The sequence below is a fragment of the Teleopsis dalmanni genome, chromosome 1 (genome assembly GCF_002237135.1).
Source record: "Teleopsis dalmanni isolate 2A chromosome 1, ASM223713v2, whole genome shotgun sequence".
NCBI classification, from domain to species: domain Eukaryota; kingdom Metazoa; phylum Arthropoda; class Insecta; order Diptera; family Diopsidae; genus Teleopsis; species Teleopsis dalmanni.
In genome coordinates this window covers 169,548,484-169,568,896 of record NC_051846.1, presented here as the reverse complement: position 1 = coordinate 169,568,896, position 20,413 = coordinate 169,548,484, and the positions used below count along the sequence as shown (strand labels likewise).

The window sequence follows — 20,413 nt, the reverse complement described above, 5'->3', positions numbered from 1 at the left end:
TAAAAAGTTATCAGGCAAGGCTTTTAATGTCAAATGTTAGTAGGGCTTTGTAGGTCTTTATTGAATCAACTCACTTCAAGGCACGCTAATGGCTATTCTAACATTGTTATTTCTATTATTATAAACATAAAGGGCGTTTATGTGTGGTCAAGGTCGCATATGACGTTTGTCTTGTGTCTTAACATTAATTTTGTATGTTTCATTTATTATTTGACATACAATTTTTTGACGTTTAACATTATGCAAAACTAAGCATGTCATATTAATATAATGTTGCCACACTAGTTAAGTCTACACAAGGGTTTACACCAGAGGGGCTTTAACATTTTCTTGCTTTGTTCTGTTGATGACGTGTTTGGCTGTAATTTTTGCTGGTACATTGAGAACTCTTCTAACGAAATGACAAGTGTCGTTCAGGGTTTGTTATTAAGCAGGTTGTTAAACGGAAATTATGTATGAAAATGTAGAACTGCCATTTTCGTTTGATGACATTTAATATGTAAATGTGTAGTAAATTCAAATTATATATATGTTTAAGACAGGTACATAAAACGATATCACTTCATACAAGTCACAAAAAAGAAAAACCTTAAAGTTTGTTATTAAAGTAAAATATACTATAGTTTTTCAATATTAGCTTTTCATTAAAATTAAATAAGAGAAAAATTATAGTGTTGTTAGTACTTATTCTATAAATTAACTGTCCAAATAATTTGAGTTTCTTAGAATCTAATTAACTTTCTAACTTTCTTAGAATTGAATTAGAAAATTCGAAAAATTTCTCTAATTCTGTTTTTCTTATATGTCTACATTTATTAACGGAAGGGTAGACTTTCCCTTTTTCCTTTGCCAAGACCACAGAATTATTCTTGAAGCCGCGCCTCTTATTGCAAATTCGTCTGCTATTTTATTGTCTTGGATGCTAGCATGTCCCGGAATCCATATTAAGTGCATCTTAATCCAAAACAATATTTCTGACGTAAAATTTAAATTATTCAACACAGTTTGTGGTAAAACTAGTTCTTAAGCTGAATATACTCGGAAATCAGATTTTGGTAATGAGACGTAAGACAGTTGCTTTAGAATGAGTTTATGTGAAAGAAAATCACAAAGGTTGTAAACCTATAATTGTTGTGATAAGTATTCGCATAATCTTTCTTGTATACTTAATTGATAGCAGCTATCACATTCTTGGTGAAGTGTACTATCATATAAAAAATTTTCTTTCCTAACTCTTTAAATATAGTATGAAAATTAAATTTCGGCAATAGTCCATGTTCTTTCTGTAGTATACAGTCATATAATTGATTCTCTCTGCTGTCACTTTTAGATATGGTATAAAAAGCGTATTCCTCACTTACCTCGAAGAAGTTTGATTTAAAAAATATCAACACAGTTATTATAGGAATGAGATTAATTCATAGGTATCATAGATTTGGGTTTCTATAAATATTCTTGTGTTTGTGTCACAAAAAATTTTATTTTTCTTCGTTAACCTGCCTCCAGGCCTCGCTTAGGTTTAATTGTTTGTCTATTTTTCGAAATTAGTCATATTCGAGATCATATTTTTTCCGTTTGAATATGATTGTAATGAATCGGTTTATGGCTGTCCAGTTTTCTTCAGATAGCATCATCTTCGTTGTGATATCTTCGAAATTTATTTCACTTAAGTAGAACTTAGTGACTCTTAACAATATCGAAGGCATATAATATAAAATATATATAATTCCTGAAAATTGTATACTTATGACAGTTAAAATATAAATTAATTAAATATTATTAATATTCTAAAATAATTAATAATATTAAATAATATTATTTAATAAATAATATTATTAATTAGTATTGTTAAATTAATTAAATAATTAAATTAGAAAACATTTTTATAATATTTTTGTTTATATTTTCATTAAAACCAACAATATTATAGTCTTCATATTATTCGGCAGTGTTTTTAATGACATTACCCGAAGAGAAAACTCAAGAGATGATGAGATCTGCATGTCTATATATTTCTGTGTAGATGCTATTAGCGATTGAGAAACTGGATTTGTATTTTATATAAATTTAAATAAATAAATTTATATAAAATATTATAAACTTTAACAGAAAAATAAAATAAATTTATTTTACATGTTACTCATTAATTTTTATGAGCTTCAGTGCATTTTCTTTGATATATTGTATGAGATATACAACTTAACAATCTTTAAGTACGAAAGCCTTGATGAAAACAATTTTACACCCACCCACATTTTCACTTATTAAAAATGGTTTCTAAAATTATTGATTTTGCTTCCGAAAAGATTTATGATAATTCGTGGGCTTGTACGAGTAGTAGTACAATTTTAAGAATGCACGTCCCTCCTTATGAATGCGATACCGAACACAAAAGAAGAAAGCCTTTGCATGTGGCCTCAAATAAATATGTTTAGATCTTACTAATGTGCAGCAACCGCAGCTGAGTTCTTTCATTTATTTTAAATTTTGTTTAAAAAATATTTTTTCACATTTCACATTTTTATCTTTAGAATCTAACAGCGGCAACAACTTTATTATGTGTCCGCTTAGAATGTGGTATGGTAAATACAAAATATCTTTAATCTTCAAAACTTCGTGGTCGTGGGCTTTAAATAACAAAAACATAAAATTGTGACAAAAAAAGCAAATGACGTCATTAGTGTTTGACACAGTTAAGTTTTCTCCATCAATATTTTTTTAAATTTTTTTTAAAATTTTTTTTAAGTTTTTAGTTTTAAAAAGTAAAATTAAACAAAAGGAAAAAATGTTTACCTATATTTTTTTTTTGGGATCCATTTGGGATGAATTTGTGAAAACTTGAACTTAAAATTAAATTTTTGTTGGTGTTTTTTTTTTGAATTTCTAGATCGCTTTTATTAAATATAATTTTTAATATCTTTTCCTAAAAATCTATGAAATTTTAAAAAGCAAATGTATTCAGTGAAGTATAAAAATAAAAAAAGCACACCCAAAAAACAGTTGCAGTAGTGCGTAGCTATTTATGCTATAAATTAAATTCTTTTTTATTTTTAAGATATTCTTTTAAATTTTTATTTCGTAGTCTTATTTCTGTAAATTTAATACATATGGGATGCATTTGCTTTGTATGCATATTATTTATGAACATATTAGAAATAGTTCCGGTTTTTTATAATGGAAATTTGTTTCTTCCACTAATAAAACACAAAAAAAAATATTTTTAAAATCGACTATTGTCATTTTCTAAAATATAGAGCATATCTACTGTCTAAAGAAACTACAAATTTATTAAAAATTTTTACAGAGGTTTTTCGAACAGTAGTGAACTACAACAACAAAAATTCTTCTCATATTATTTCTCTGTAACCTATGGCTCTGGAACTTTTATGTTCGTACACTTTTTTGTGAAGTTTTTAAATACTATAAAATATTATATAAAATACAAGAATTTCATATTATATTTTAAATATATTTTATTGAAATATTTTTCCTCAATCATACATTGTCTTTTTCAACAAAATGAATTTTTTTTTATACAACAATATGTCTTTATTGAATCATTTTTATTTAAAACCTAACAATAAGTTTTAGAATCTTAAAAACTAATAACATTACATTACAAATTATTTTATATACTATACTACAATATATACTTATATACTACAATAAATCGTAAATTATTTTAAGGGGTCTCTGAATAAGTAACTAGGGCTTATTAACCAGTTATTACGGCGCATAAATTAAATTAAACATGATAACCTTTAGGAAAGCAAAATCGCAGGTCTGTCATTCCGTTTCAGTCTAGAGAAATTTATTGTAGTATTATTATATTAATATATGATTATACTAGTATTAATAACTTTGTGAATTTAAGACCATTTATTTGCAAGTACTAAATAGTTGCGTTAGTTTAAAATCTTTAATATAATATTTATAACCAAAGTTATATGATGTTAACCTACGGGTATGAATTTTAATAGTATAGTGCAACACCCTATTAAGGTGCTTAAGCAATCACAATCCACACATATGCAAAGAGTTTCTTTTTCTGCAATATTACTGACAACCGATGGATTTTTTTAAGAACTATTCTAATATTTAGGTTACTAACAAAAAGTTAAATACAATTAAAAATGTAATAGATGCGATTCCTAACACTTGATGAGTCACAACAACTTCTTCATACTTTTCAATTATTAATTAAAAGAAGGAACTGAAGACTCAAAAATAGTTACATATACAATACTACTTTCCATAATTAGTTAGGTTAGGTTATACCGGCGACTTCTAAGGGATCTACGTAGGCCTATTGGCTCATTGTGTTAATGTATATATGGGAAAAACTCAGGATTTAAAATCACTTAGAACTTTTGGCGAACGTTAGAGTGCTGTTTAGTGGCAGGTCGGTCATTGATTATTATCTTCAAAAAAGTGGGCTCCTAAAAAGTTGAATCGCCGCCGTATATAAGTTGAGTACAGAGTAGACAGAGTAGATGAGAGACACTCTCATCATCTTCCCTACAGCTGCGATAGGTATGCTTGAAACTGAAGTTCAATTTTCTGGCACGGTTCGCTAATTTGCAGTGACCTGTAAGTAAACTTACTATAAGACTAATATCTGTACGGGTTATGTCAATGAAAATATTGGATCCATAATTAGTTATAATGTATATATTATTTCTGTTCCCATCATTATTAATACAAATTAATTTTAAAACTCAAATTAATACTTTTACTATATACAATTTATTAATTTTTTTTTTTTTGAAATCATGTTAATTTGAATGATCCTACATTTGTTTCTGGTAAATTAAAATTATTTTTTAGATGAAATATTTTGTTTCCAAAATGTTAGTCGTTCGTATATATGTTATATAAATATGTATTTCAGTGATATGTCTTTTTTAAAAATTATTTTTAATGTTACTATTTAACAAACCTTTTTACAAGTCATATTTTTTATTGGAAATACAATATTTATATTTTATTTACACTTTGTTGGCGTACCACTTGAGACATGTTTCAGATCTTATCTTGTAAGTCAAGCTCAGTAAAAAATTTGGGTTCATATATGCAAACGAATATGTATTTTTTTTCTTTCTTGTTGGATCACTTAAGTATCCAAGTAGGTTTTTTGATGTCTCGGTGGGTGTATGATATAAGCGAATGACTTTTAATTTTTTATTAGCAGCTAAATTTGTATTCTTATATATAATTTGCTGCAATGTTAATCGTTTGCACACTGTTTTATAGAGTGAAGTTAAAATATTTTGAAATTTATTTATAAAGAGAAGTAATTGATTTGACCAAAACTTATTTAACAAAATTTTTATTTTTAACAATTTAAATTTATTGTTTAATTTATTTAGTTTCTGGTTACTTTATTATTTAATCTATAAAATTTTTTGAATTTATTTATATATTTTTTTTTTGCATTTTTTGTATTTATTTTATTATATTGTATTTAGTTTATTAAAATGGTTTTTTTATATATTTTTTAATCTGGCTGTAGGTCCCTTTTTATATGCAATATAGTGCAATATAGACGATAGAACAAAGAGGATGACGTATGTGTAGTTTTAGTAATATTAACTTATAATCGTAATCATGATGATAATTATCGAGGAAACTCGAAATATAGAGTATAATAAAAAATATTAAACGTTGAATTATTTAACAAGAAGGGACCTACGGCCAGATTAAAAAATATATAAAAAACCATTTTATTGTTTAATTATAAAATTTCTTTTGGGAGTTTGATTTTTTTTTGATAGTCTCGTATCTCTAAGATATATTTATTTACTATGCACTTTACTTAACAAGCCTATAAAAAAAAGAAAAATAAGGCAATATTAATATTTCATTGCATTAACAAACTATCTACAGTCTATTTTTTTATTATTAATATACGTTTTTTTATATATTACATGCTTACAGTACACTATATAATTGTATGTTCCATTTTCTTTCTCCTCAAACCGTTACTTAAGCATATTTATTCCATTTTAAGTTAATACAAGTGCTATTTGGCGGTACAGTAAAAAATTTTGAAATGTGTGAATGACATGCACCAATTTAGAAATGCTAAAAACCTTTCTATTATTCTAGATACTTTTTCATTTCAATTTCTTAAGACACAGTTGTTAGTTTTTTGTATACAAACTGACGATAATGGCTTTTGCAATAAAAATTGTCTTACTTGTCAGTTTTAGGAATTTGAGACCATATTGCAAAAAACAACAGTTTTTATAGAACTATTGTAATATAAAACCCAAGGCTTAAATTTCAAGTTAATGTTTTTGAAGTTTCTCAATTAACAAATTAATAGTGAAGTTGAAACATTTAAGTGAGTTTGAAATCACACTTACACACTAATTGAATATTTCGTAAAAAACATAATAAACTTTTATAAAAATTTTACATATATTTTGATAGCTGCGGTACACGCAATGGACACTTGACAAATGTGGCTTTCACTTTGGGGACTTAAGTTGAAAATGTTAACCTGGCCTAATATACAAATATTTGCTTTGTTTACCTCACTTTAAACTAAATTGCTTATATGTATCTTTCAAATTTTCTAATTTACGTAATATTTAATTTGATTTCACAAATGGTTTACAAAGGTCTTAAATGGTTTGTTAAATATGGAAATAGAAAGCAGAACTGTGAATTAGTCATATGAGAAGTAAACACAAACAAAATATCTATTAGATAATTTTCTCATAATGTAATTTAAGCTAAACTTTGAAAATACTCGAATATTCAAACAGATACATATATCTTCTGTTAAATTTATAAAAAAATGACTTAACAATATTCTACATAAACAGAACTTTAACATACATATCAGTTTTTGAGTGTATAAATTATGCGATAATAACGTGGTTTATGTACATAATGTACCCCGCTCAAAAAGTATCCGGATAATGTTGTTTGTTAACTACTCCTTAAGTAATAGACCTTTTTAAATTTTTTTTGTTGTGATGTTGGTACACCCTTTCTTGACATATGATACAAATTTGAGCGTTATCTGTCTATTAGTTTGTTTACAGCAGCTGTTAATGTGAGACTACCTCAAGTGCATTTAGCGATTTTTACTATGGAAAATTCTTGTTGTACGCGATTTTTTGACCAAACACAGCACCACTGTCATCGCTCAGGTACCCTATTCGCCAGATCTGGATCCGTGCGACTTTTTCCTGTTCCCGAAACTCAAATTGCCCCTTCGTGGTAAGCGTTTTGAGTCAATTGAATCGGTAAAAGAGAATACGCTGAAGGAACTCCTGAAGCATTTATTTATAAGGGTTTGAAGTTTATGAACCAGGTTGTATGAAGCAGTTTATGAACCCGGTTGGTAGTGAGCCAGGTTTCGCAGCCATACAGCCATAGATTTGAGTGATATTCAAAATGTGCATTAATCTGTAGAAGTCAGAGTTTTGCAGTATGTTTGCTGAAATACAAAATTGTTGTTTAAATTCCATATATAAATTTCTATATACATCTAAATTAAAACAACTTGTCATTATTATTAATTCCAAGTATTGTGATTGAATAAATCTTAACTTCGAATTATAAATCATATTTCTTTATTTGACATTACTTGATAAATTAATATTTTTATATTTCGTTCTACTTAATATGTCTTACGTAAATCTTGCAAAAAATTAATTTTTTTATTTTATTTAATATTTATTTATTTCAAATTTATTCAATATTGAATTACCATGGATCACATAGTGCCAATTTTATTATTAATATTTCTTTTATGTATTAATTTTTTTTATATTGTTGAGGATCAATTGAATGAAAAATACGACACTATTTTTTCAACTATTTTTAATACAAATACAATGCGATTTTAACAAATTGGTTACGTCATAATGTATTTTTTTTGTATGAAAAAATATTTTTTGGATCAATTTTATTCGAAGAAACTTCAATTGTGAGACAACTGCGATTCCATGCAATTCAATAAACTCTAATTAAACTGAAACTTTGTGGTGGTTTTGCGCAAATATGGCAGATTTGGCGATTTATATTTTTACAGTCATATTTTAAAATACACACACATATATATATATATATATATATATATAATATATATGTTTCTTTTATAAATTATTTAGTATTTTTGCACAGCTTAGCACCATGACAAAATGTTCAATTAAATGTTGCCATTTTTGGTTACTTATTGCACAAACTGCTTTTAATGTAGTTTAAGAGTGACAAAATGTTCAATAAATTATAATGCAAAAAAATAAAGAAATATATATATATATGTACAAAAAAAAATAAGTTAAAGAAAATTAACCATCTTGTGTTAAATTCATTATTACTGTTATTATGTGTCAGTAATCCAAAACTGTAAGCCTCTTAACCACATGATAATTGAAATGCTAGCCGAGTTAAAATAAATCTTGGTAATACGAAACAGTTGACATAAATTTATAACTACGAAGATATATAGTAACAAGTTGAAGTGAAAATAGAAAAATAGAAAAATAAAAGATATTTGAATTTCAAACTGAAGAAAGTAAGATACAAAAAATAAAAATACAAATTGTTGATGGCTTTATTCTGCTGACAACTCTTACAGCCAAATAACTTCCGCTAGAAGAGCTATGTTGCATGTGGTTCGTGATCAAATATCTTGGTTGCATGTGAGCCACTACTGCAACTGCCACAGAAGCTCGAGCAGCAGTGCACATCTAAATTAAAGACATGTGAGACCTGCTTTTGACCTACACCCAAAGTGGTAAAAGTCTTCGTTATAGTTACAGACAGAAAATAGGAAATTGATGTGCCAACAATAAGAAAATAAAAAAAAATAAAAATTAAATTGAATAGAAGATGCTGTATGTAATTATCTGAAGTAGATGCATTTAATTTTTGGAAGATAGTTTCAAATAAATATTTATGCTCAAACTTGATTATTTACAGAGATATGCATTACTTTAATTATGGGAATAATGTAGTTTTTATTAATCGAATAATAGTAAATAAAATTATTACAACTTTTCTTTTCATCATTTGTGTTTAATTTAGTATTGAATTAATAATTTCATCAAATAAATATAATAATAATAATAATATTATTATATTAAAAATAATAATAAAAAAATTTGTTAATAAAACTTTCACAGCAAAGTAACAAAATTACAAAAAATGTGCGAACCTAAAAGACAAGTACGGCTTTGGAGTCAATTGGTTAAATTGCGCTGACTCTGAGCTTCAAATTTGGCAGGACACGAGTTCGATTCCTTGTACTTGCAATCTCAAAAAAATACTTATGAATAAATAAATACAAGAATTGTTTCCAAGGTCACTGATGATGAGTATTTGACAATACCCGAAACAGCTGTATGGTCAGCCAAAATATCAATTAATTAAAATAATATAAAAATGAATTTTTGTTGTTGTAGTTCATTACTTTTCGAAAACCTTTTTATTAAATAAAAACTCTAAATAAATCAATAAAATATATTAACAAATATATTAATCATTTCAAATACAGAAACACATTCTAATAATGCATTATATTTACATTATATAGGTTAATATAATTTTTGGAAGATATTTTCAAAAATAAGTAATTACGGCTTACATTAATTATTCATAACGAAATACATTAACCTAATTATGGGAATAATATAAATTACTTTAACTTTTCTTAAAATTTTTTTTGAATGAATTGAATATTAAATATACAGCAGCTCAATTGTATAATTGGTTTATATAATGGAACTAACTTATATCGAATTTAATTGCCTGAAGTATATGAATATAATATTTGGAATATATTTTTTTCAAAGTAATTATGCTTTACATGAACTTTTCATTATTTATTTTAATTAAATTAATTAATAAATGAACCATAAATATACTTAAGGGGATTGCAAATTGTATTGTAAATAGGCTTATTTAATTACAAAGGTATATAAAATAGCTTATATAGAGTATGCATAAATAAAGATGTGTATTTACATGGACATATAAATTATTTTAACATTTTCATTACTTATTTTAATTTAATTAATTAAGAAATGGACAACAGTTAAGTGGATTATAAACTATACTCTGAATAATCTAAAATATTTTATAAAATGTACAAAACACATATGTCAATAATAACTTACTAATATAAATACATATACACATAAAAATAAATAAAAGTTTTAAACTCCATAATTTATTTTAATTTAATTACGAGTATTTAATGAATTAACAGCAAATACGCCTATATTAAAAAGCGTTTTAAATATTTAATTAAATATATATATAGAATAACGTTTATAAATAATAACATACATATATGTATAAATATATATTTTAAAAATATAGAAAATGAAATATTCAAATTTTTCATTTTTATTTTAATTTATATATATATATATTTATATATATATGGTGGGACGTTGGGACAGCGCACTGTCCAACAAGTGGCCCCACTGAGTTGAAGGATTAGTCGAAGTAGACCACGAAACTACTTGGGTCCTTTTTCGTCCTTCGATTCTCGGATGTTGTTATTTAGTTAAAACTGCAGTGGCTTCCGTTCGCATAACTACATCTTTTTATTTTATTTTAATTTAAATTAAATGAATTAATAAATGAATTTCATATACTATAAATGGATTATAAACTGTATCGGAGTTGGGCTTAAATAAATTTAACTACATGTATAGAATTAAATTTATAAATATAATTACATACATATATAAATATAAATCTAAAAATAGAAAAAATGAAATTTTTATATTTTTAAATTTAAATCAAATAAATTAATAAATGATTTAAATGTATGCTAAACCAAATTCGAGATTTGGGATTTTTGCATTGCACACATTTAGCATTTTATCAACAGGAGGCTAAGTTAGGCTAAGGTGCGTTCTAAATGAGGGAAATTCTAAGTTGTGCCGATAATGTAGTGATGTGTCGATACGTGTTGATAAATGGTTAAATGTGTGCAGTGCAAAAAATCCCAAAAAATCTCCTATTTGGTTTAGCATCAACTTAGCCTAATTCCCACATGTTCTAAGTATATTATAAACTGTTACGTTGATAGGCTTAAAAATTTAATTACATATTTGATATGCTATTTGATGGTAATCTAGTAATAACTTTTACCATAAATAGTAATAATAGTATATAAATATATATATTTTAAATAATATAGTATATATATAGTAGTAATATAAAAATTAATATGTAATAAAATAACAAATAAAATATATTAATTTTTTTTTATTTTATTAATAATAATAAATAAACTATATATAAAATGAGTTGCTTACGTATATGAACTGTTTAGTAAGCAATCTTAAATATTTAATTACATAAAAAAAAATTTAATAATAACTGAAAACTCAAATTCCTATATACAAATTACAAAAAAATTTAAAATACCATTAGAAAGGTAATTGCCTTTAGTGACAAATTAAAGTGTTAAATACAGTAACATCTCGCGTTTTGAAGCTACAACCCAGTTAATCATAACCTGTTTACTTTCTAGTTACCTACTCTAAATATCATTATGATTGCGTTTGTTTAGTTTTTGAGTTAACAAACAGAAATTTTTGCAATAAAAGTTGATTTATTAGGTTTCAATTGTCGTTAGACATGAGCAGTGATGTTTGCAATATGAAAAGTCACACGCAGACAAATTGCCAACTGCACTAATGCAGAACGTTAAATATATCAAACTGTCAGTACAATAAAGTGACAGCTTGAGGCAAGATAGAAGATAGAAAAGTTCAATCTACAGACTAACAGATAAAAATGACAAAAGTGACAAAAGCTGGCATTATTCTATATATTTACAAACACGTATGACTTCTCTTTAAACTTAACAAATGCACTTCGTATCGTTATGAAAATCTAACAAATAGAAAATATATACATACGATTATATATAGTAGGTATCTATCACTGAAGGCAGTTGAAAGAAAATATATGTATTCGTATATTGCAGTCATTTTTCTTGTGAATAATAATATTAGTAAAGAAACATGTAAACTATATGTGCACTATGTCTTCATAATATGAAGACATTTTATGGTAATTATTCTGCAACATTTGTTTATAGAATTTTTTATTCAATTTTTAACTTTCCAACAGTAAAATTAACAATTAATATTTTCTTTTCTATTAAAAAACACATTTAATGGAAACTGTAAATTTCCTTCAATTGCATTTTATTTTTCCCTTCATATTGATATTATTTTGCATCATCATCATATGTTTGTAATTAAAATGCAATTTAGTTGCATTTCATGCGCGTTTTTATCTGTGGAAATGCATTTAATTACTTTGATTCCCTATACACTTTCATTTAGCTTTTCTGCCGTAGATGTTTTTACTGTAGAAATTTATTGCCTGTAAGCGTTAAGATTAACGACTTAATTAATTTAATTTGTAAGTTTTTGTTGCTATAATTTTATTCTATTTAATAGAATTAACTGAAATCGTAAACAAAGCAGGAAATGTGCCCTATAGTAAAAATAAATAAAATGTTTCTTTAATATGGAAGTTACAATAACAACAGAAGAAGATATAATATCAGTTTCCCATAGATTAAATATATACATAACTTATATAATTAGAAGTTAATTAGTAGTTGTATTAATGTTACTTTATATTGATGAGCTCAAATTAAAAATTCATTTACATAGTCAAAGGGTTTTAAAATGATAGATTCCAAATAAAATTGGAAAGAAAAAATAGTTTCAAGTCTATTTCTGATAATGTGAGTTACCTATGTCGATAGCTTACGATCAAGCTATAACTTATAAAAATGTGCTACTTTAAATTATTTTTAATATAAGCTGTATTTTAGTTAATAGAAACTAATATATTTGGTAGAGAGCCTTTGAAAAGTAGTAAACTACAACAACAAAATTCTTTGTTAAATTATTTTAATTAATTGATTTTTTTGCTGACTATACTGCTGTTTCAAATACCTATCATTAGTAATCTTGAACTCGTACCCTGCCAATTTCGAAACCTAGAGTCTGCATTCATTAGCCAACTGACCCAAAACCTTACTTTGCTTGTATGTTTCTTCTTTGGAGTTTTGTTTATTTGCTGTGAAAGTTCATTAACAAATTCACTTACTGTTTTATATTAGAACGAAATCATAAACCCGCTGTAGAATAATTGAACTAGTTAATTGTATTTATATATTTTAATTGTTACGTTTCAAATCTATATATTTTTTATAGAGGCGTTACTATTTAAATTATTTTGTTCTAGAAACTTCAAAAATAAAAGCATAAAGCCTACATTGCTCTAAAACTTACTTTCTTACTTATGTACTGCCTCATTAATTTCTGTTTGCAAATAAAAGAGCTTCAGTATCGATTTAAATCGATTGTTTTTTTTTTTTGTGACATTATTTCACATGTATCCCTTATCGTAAACTTCTTGATCAGTAAGTTGATGTCATGTTTTTAATGGGGCGCATGGTCGGGGACCACCCTTCAGATTTCACCTCAATGTATTGTTTACAGATCTACAATGACTACTTACGCTTTCTGGTTACCTCTGTTGCTTCCGATGGGTTGATCACATCCCATAAGTCCTCATTGGAAGTTGTATCTAGTAGGTGATTTATTGGCCTTGTAAGCGTATTAACCATCCACGACCACTTATGCTTTCTGGTTACCATGTTGTTTGCGATTAGTTGGGCACATTTCAGAAGTTCTTATTGAAAATTCTATCTTTCTGGCGATTCTGTATTTTTTTTGAACTGTTTCACATGTCATAGGCATAAAGTAGTACAGATTTTATGAAATGAACAGATTCATTTTTATTTTCATAGTAAGTTGACTGGACTGTAAGACATTCGAAAGATGACAATAAGTTGCTTTTGCCTTATTTATGCTAGTACGTACTTATCTGCATTATATTTTTTCGAGGCACTGATACCATGAACATAGAAGCTCTCTATGATTTGTGAATATAAAGGCTCTCTAAACGATACATACCAATTTTTTGAAGCAAATCCCTGGCTATTAATATAAAAAACTTATTCAAATTGCTTTAGATTGCCGGATTTATTTGCACAAAATAAATCAGTTGTATCAAAAAAATATCTATTTGATCTTGTTTTTATAAGATTCAGTTTTTTTTGAAATTTAGTTATAATACTCAACACCAATTCTAAAAATTTGTTCTTAAAATATTTTATATTAAGGGCTTACATATTTTACGACTATACGTTGTTCAACTATGTTAAAAGCGTTCTCAGATTTGAGATCCGATTCGGTCTGAGCACCTCTTCTCTTTTATTAGTCAGTAGTCCACAAAGTACCCTTGAATTTCAAAAACTGAAAGTTTCCTGCTATATGTGTAGTTTCGTATTTGTTGAAGGGCTTCCACCAAGTTCTATTCATATTTTTGTTTGCTGGATTTTAGTATAGTAAGATGCTAAAATTATATACTTTTATGTCTAAACTCGTATTTTGATTATTGTAATTTATTTTATTTGTTTTTTCACATATAAATAAATATAACTGTAAAAAAAAATGCTAAATGCTTCCTCAAAATTACAGACAATATGATCTCATAATATTCTAATGTTGTGTTTTAAAATTATTACCATAAATTAAAGATATTGATTAAAACTAATCTTCTTTAAATCTGATATAAAAATGCATTATTCATTTATTAATTTACATTGTAAATTAAATAATGCTATAGTAGAAACTACAATTAAAAAATCAATACATTTTTAGCAAAAGTAATTAATTAATTTTAAAACTTTATCTAAAATCCATCATCGATTAATTATTTTTTAATTAATACTCTTTCCAATCAATCTGTAGCTTATAAATACACAAAATAAAGTATATGTTAGTTAATATGTAAATATTTTTAGTTTCAAAAAGATTTTAAAGAAGTAAAAAATGAGTTCAAAATGATTAATTTTATATTATTACCGAAAACATCGAATTAAACCAAATTGGGTCAAATGAATCTCAAAATATGTGTACGAAATATCGCAAAAATAAAAATCAGAAAGAAATGCAATTTTTACGAAAAAAAAAGCATCTACAAGTTTTCAGGGCGCCTCAAGAATGTGAATAAATAAAAGTTCGGAGAAATTATTTTGGAATCATATTAAAAGTGAAATGATTGCAAAGTAAATTCATAATATTTAAGCAAAAGAATAATGAAGATTTTTGAAATTATGGTTAAAGTAACCCAACCCAAAAAATAATATAAACCGTTTTTATAAAGAAAATTGTGATTAGATCGTTTCAGCTTTAATGAAAAAGGGTTCTGCTTTTACAAACATTGTAAATCCTCCTAATACCGAAAGAGGGTTTTCTATGTTAATTATAAGCTACCACGTATTTCTCATATTATATATTTCTTTTTAATTTAAAGGTTTAAAAAGTTTAAACAAAAGCCAATAACATTATATTCCATTAATTTAGCAGTATCTGGAATATGCATTGTTAGTTCAGTGATCGACATGATCTATAAATGATTGGTTTTTAATAATGACATTAGTCGAATAGAATTTTGTGCAGTGAATTTTTGAAATATTTTGAAATTTTATCAAAATATCGAACATCGATTTATTGTCTGTTTTTATCACATCAAATTTTAAATCAAAAAACAAAACCATATATATATATACGAAGATATTAAACCATATGTTACTATAAACATTCTACATAATTACTTTGAAATTTATAGTCATGTGACGTTATCTGTTAATACTTTTAAATGTTTCACTAAATATCTTAATATGAAACTTATGTAATAGTAAATATTATAATAGAATCAAACAATTGATATAAATAAAAATTATATTAAATAATAACTGCCATGAAATACTGGATACTATTATGTAGCATATTATGTAGTATTGTTTATAGATCCTACGCTATAAACAATACGCTTTATATATATCTATTATATTTCCCAAATAAACACTATGAATAATGACAGTGGTAGACAACGATCCTACTTTGATGACAAAAAATGTTAAAAATTGATATATGTATGTATTGAATAAATTCTAATGTCTTTTGTCATTACAGAATTGCAATAAATGAAAACACTCCTTCATTTTTCATAAAGAATTTATTAGAAATGTTTTAGGTCAACATATGGTTCACATTCACGTCAAAATTATGCATGCCATCTAATTGAAATTGTGAGTGCTCAACATAACTCGTTCTACAAAAGTATCTATAAAGCGTATAATAAAGTGTAAAGTTTAATAATTCTTAAAAAATAAAACTAAATTTTTAAAAATCCGGCAGATTTTAAATTTTTTATGTGATAAGTCTTATATGCGTAGGTTCTGTATTGATTGATATAAAGTTTAGTTCTGGCATACCTTATAATAAAGATATGTATAGGATAAGCTAGGGAATTTCTCCAAAATTTGTTTGGTTAATGATCTTAATGGAGTTCAGAAAATCAGTAGTATCAATGATATGGAAGAAACCAACACAAATGCATTACAGTCGTTTCTGGGTATAGTGAATACCCAATATGGTGAATACCTCGATATAATGATCAACTACAGGTTTACAGGAGGTACTATAAATAGTTTAAAAAAGCTATTGGAGCTATTGAAGTTTACATAAAACTATTGCATGGGCTAAATATTACTGATTATACTGAAATACTAGCACTGTGAAGTCTACACTACGCAAACCAAAAATCAATTTATGCATCCAGAAAACAAGAATCTATTATCGAACTCCTTCAATAGACATACATATGTCCATTTTTATTTTTCTATAAATTTAACATATTATATTTTATTGTTTTAATCACCAAAAGTTTTATTAATAATTGTATTTTTGAAACGGTTTAATTAGTCAATTGTTCAAATCATAAACTTTTTAAACTCAGTTTTTAAAAGTATTTTTTTCTTACACCAATATAGAACCAATGTTCTATAATTATCTTTGGGGTACTTATATATTGTAATGACTTCTTGCATTTATATACATTTATATACACTTATGATTCTGTTAAGAAAATAAAATGAGTTTTTGAATAAAAATGGCAACCTTGATATATTGATAACTGATATTGATAACTGGATAACTGAAGAGACTTTGTAATAATTAGTTTACAATTAGATACGAATGCATGTCGTGTAAAGGAGTTCAGTATGGTTATGTTTATAAAACTTATATGGTTCCTCATTGAAATCAAATGATTAACTAGAATTTGTTTAGTAGGAAAGGCTAACTTTGAAACGGTATCATAACAGACTCCTATATTTTGTGAGTAACTAAGACTTTTTTATTAGCAATTGATACATTGATAATAATAGGTGTAGTAAAAATAAATCCATTATTTTTGCATGAAATTAAAGACTTCTGTGGAAAAAAAAATTAGTTTCTTTTTACTTCACCTAATAATAATAACATTGCATCTTATGTTATAAGAGTGATGTTAAAATATAATATTTTTTAGACTCCGTATAGTTTATCATATAGTATGTATAGGTATCAATAATTTTTTAAAGCATGAGGGCGTCAATATATATGTGTGTTCTACCACAATGACTGTCGAGCAATAATCTTGTTCGATCTTTTGAGAGTGCTCTAGATCCAGTCCCTTTTAAGTTTTGTTTTATTTGTAGTTGGACTAATTCAAACTTATAGTTCGATGTTGGATATTCTCTAATTAAAATTTTATTTTACAAATTCTTTAAGATTTTAAGAAAGTTTGCTATGAAACCCTTATATCAAATAATTCCTTCACGCAGAAATTAAAATTTCTACATCATTGAATATATGAAACACATGAAATGCTAATAGCATTTTTGTACAATACAGACTACAAATTTTAATTTCCATATATGCAAATTTATTCCTCTATAAACATTAGTGGTAATCGTATACAATTTGGAAACTCATGACTAATTGACAATTAATTTGGCATTTTACAATACAAAAAAAAATTTTTTTTAATGATTTTTGTTACTATTGGTGTGTAAATTCGTTTCTATGCTTGTGTAAAGCGTCGACGCCTACAAATAAACTCACTAAATTGTTCATTGGGGTCAATGAATCTCTTTTTATATACGATATGGAATACAGGCTTGGAATGATTAATTTGATTTTTTTTTCTCGACGGTAAATATAGTTTAAAATTTGATCAACAGAGTAATCAACGAACTAAATGTGACCTAAATTAGTTAATAATAATGATCTTTAAAGACTGCTTGACTGCTTAATATTCAAAAGTGGATGAAGTCTACATAAAAAAATTTTTTTAAAATATTTATGCTTTTGTTGTAAATATAATTAAAGTAATTACCTATCTCATCACCCACTTAATTTTATAATAATTTTTAAAACAATTACGTCACGTGACTGAGTCACTGATGCATTCAAGCAATCAAATTAGTGCCAACGATCGTTTATGCTTCTCCGACAAGTAATGACAAAATAAAAGTTGCATGATCGTTTGTGGTTCTCGGTTAATGTCAGTCATTTTTATTTAAAAGCACAAAAAATTAATGCTGCACATGACTTAATAAACATAATAGATGCAATAATGTATCTTACGGATTTATCACCTTGATTTTTAATTTAAAAATTTATACAGTATTGAATTGCTGTTTTTATGATCGTTGATATAACCTATAGAATCTTTATAATGTTTTAATAAAAAATTAATACCATTGATTTTATTAATATTTATTGTTATTTATTCTAACATTGTATAATATAATCACAATAAAAATTTTAGCTTATATGTTTGAGTATAAAAAAAACATAAATGTAATAAAATATATATAAAATTTGAGAAAAATAAATAAATTTTATTCAATAAATAACTAAATTAATTTTATAAAGAGGTTTTTTTCGAAAAGTAGTCATATACAACAACAAAAATTCATTTTATATTATTTTAATTAATTGAATTTTTGTTTGACTATACAGCTGCTTCGAGTATTACCAAATACCCATCATCAGTGGTTTTGGAAATAATTCTTGTGTTTAATTATTCGTAAATAATTATTTTTGAGACTGCAAGTACCAGGAATCGAACTTGTGCCCTGCCAAATTTGAAGCTCAGAGTCAGCGCTCCTTAACTAACTGACCCAAAGCCGTACTTGTCTTTTGTGTTTTATTAACAAATTCATTTGCTGTGTTTATATTCGAACAAAATTATAAACCAGCTGTAGAATAAGTGAATTAATTAATTATATTTTTATTATTTTTTTAATTGTTAAATTTCAATACTATTCTGTTTGTAGAGACATTATTTGTTCCATGAGTTATATATTCTTTTTTATGTGTAGAACTTAATCTAGGAACGTAGTACTGAGAAATTTCATAAAAATAAATAAATTAATTTTATTAAAAACAACAACTAAATAAATGTTATTAAATTCAGTTATAATGATTTTTTTATTTCATTTTAAATTGTAATTGTTGTTATTACTTGTTTTGTTATTATTAATCAATTAGTTATAGTTTTATTAATAATACATTTTGCAACAATTGTATCTCTAATATGCGTGTTAGAGCTTAGAGAATACTTTTATAGGTAAAGTGTTGCGTGTTAATTAATTTTTCTCTGATATATTAATTTGATCTATAATATTGTGGTTTAATTTTTAATTAGTATATTTATTGAATTGTTCAAATACAGAAATAAGATGCGTCTAGACAAAAATTTATGATAAAATTATATCTTTTAAAACCAATTTAATATTTTTATATATATAATATATACAATATGTACAAATTTATTAACAAAAAATAATCTTTTTGTTTTAGGTAAGTCTTTCGGATTGGTTTTATTTATTATACATATATAATTCGATAATGGTATGTTGAACTTGTAAAAAATTAATATATCTGTTGTTTGAGATTTTAATATTATATATATTTTATTTTATTTGTAATCTCTTATTTGATCATTTAAAATTTAATTCGTCTTCGACCATAAATTATAAATGACGAACATCCTATATAACTGAGCTCTGAATTTATGAATTGTGAGCATAGAAAGAAAAGGACGAGTATGTTAAATAAGATAATACTTGAGACCCAATTAGATTTCTAAAGACTTAGTAAGGTAACATATTGTATGTTTAATAAAATTTACTCTCCTCTTAACCCAGCTAAAAGAAACAAAGTTAAGATTTATAGTGCGGTAAACAAACTAAGTTCGTGAACCATTCTGTTTACGGGATTTTTACTGGATCAGGGATTTTTTAAATACAAAATTAGTATCCTGCATAATAACTCTTTAGATTTTTTATAAATTTTTATTTTATTTCTATCCATAAACACCTAAGTGAATATATGCTTCACTTAGAAACGGGCTAACCAACGCAGTTTGTAAACACAGTGCAAACATATTTCGTCTATGTAAGAAAAACTCTTAGTTCCTCCTTCACAAGGTTTCCTCGAAT

At 25.6% G+C, this 20,413-nt stretch overlaps 1 protein-coding gene across 1 annotated transcript in view; it reads left to right on the top strand.

Annotated features, from left to right (window-relative positions):
- The window catches only part of LOC119666690, a 63,459-nt gene that overhangs the window by 42,298 nt on the left and 748 nt on the right, over nucleotides 1-20,413 (top strand). The gene's annotated exons all lie outside the window — the stretch shown is intronic.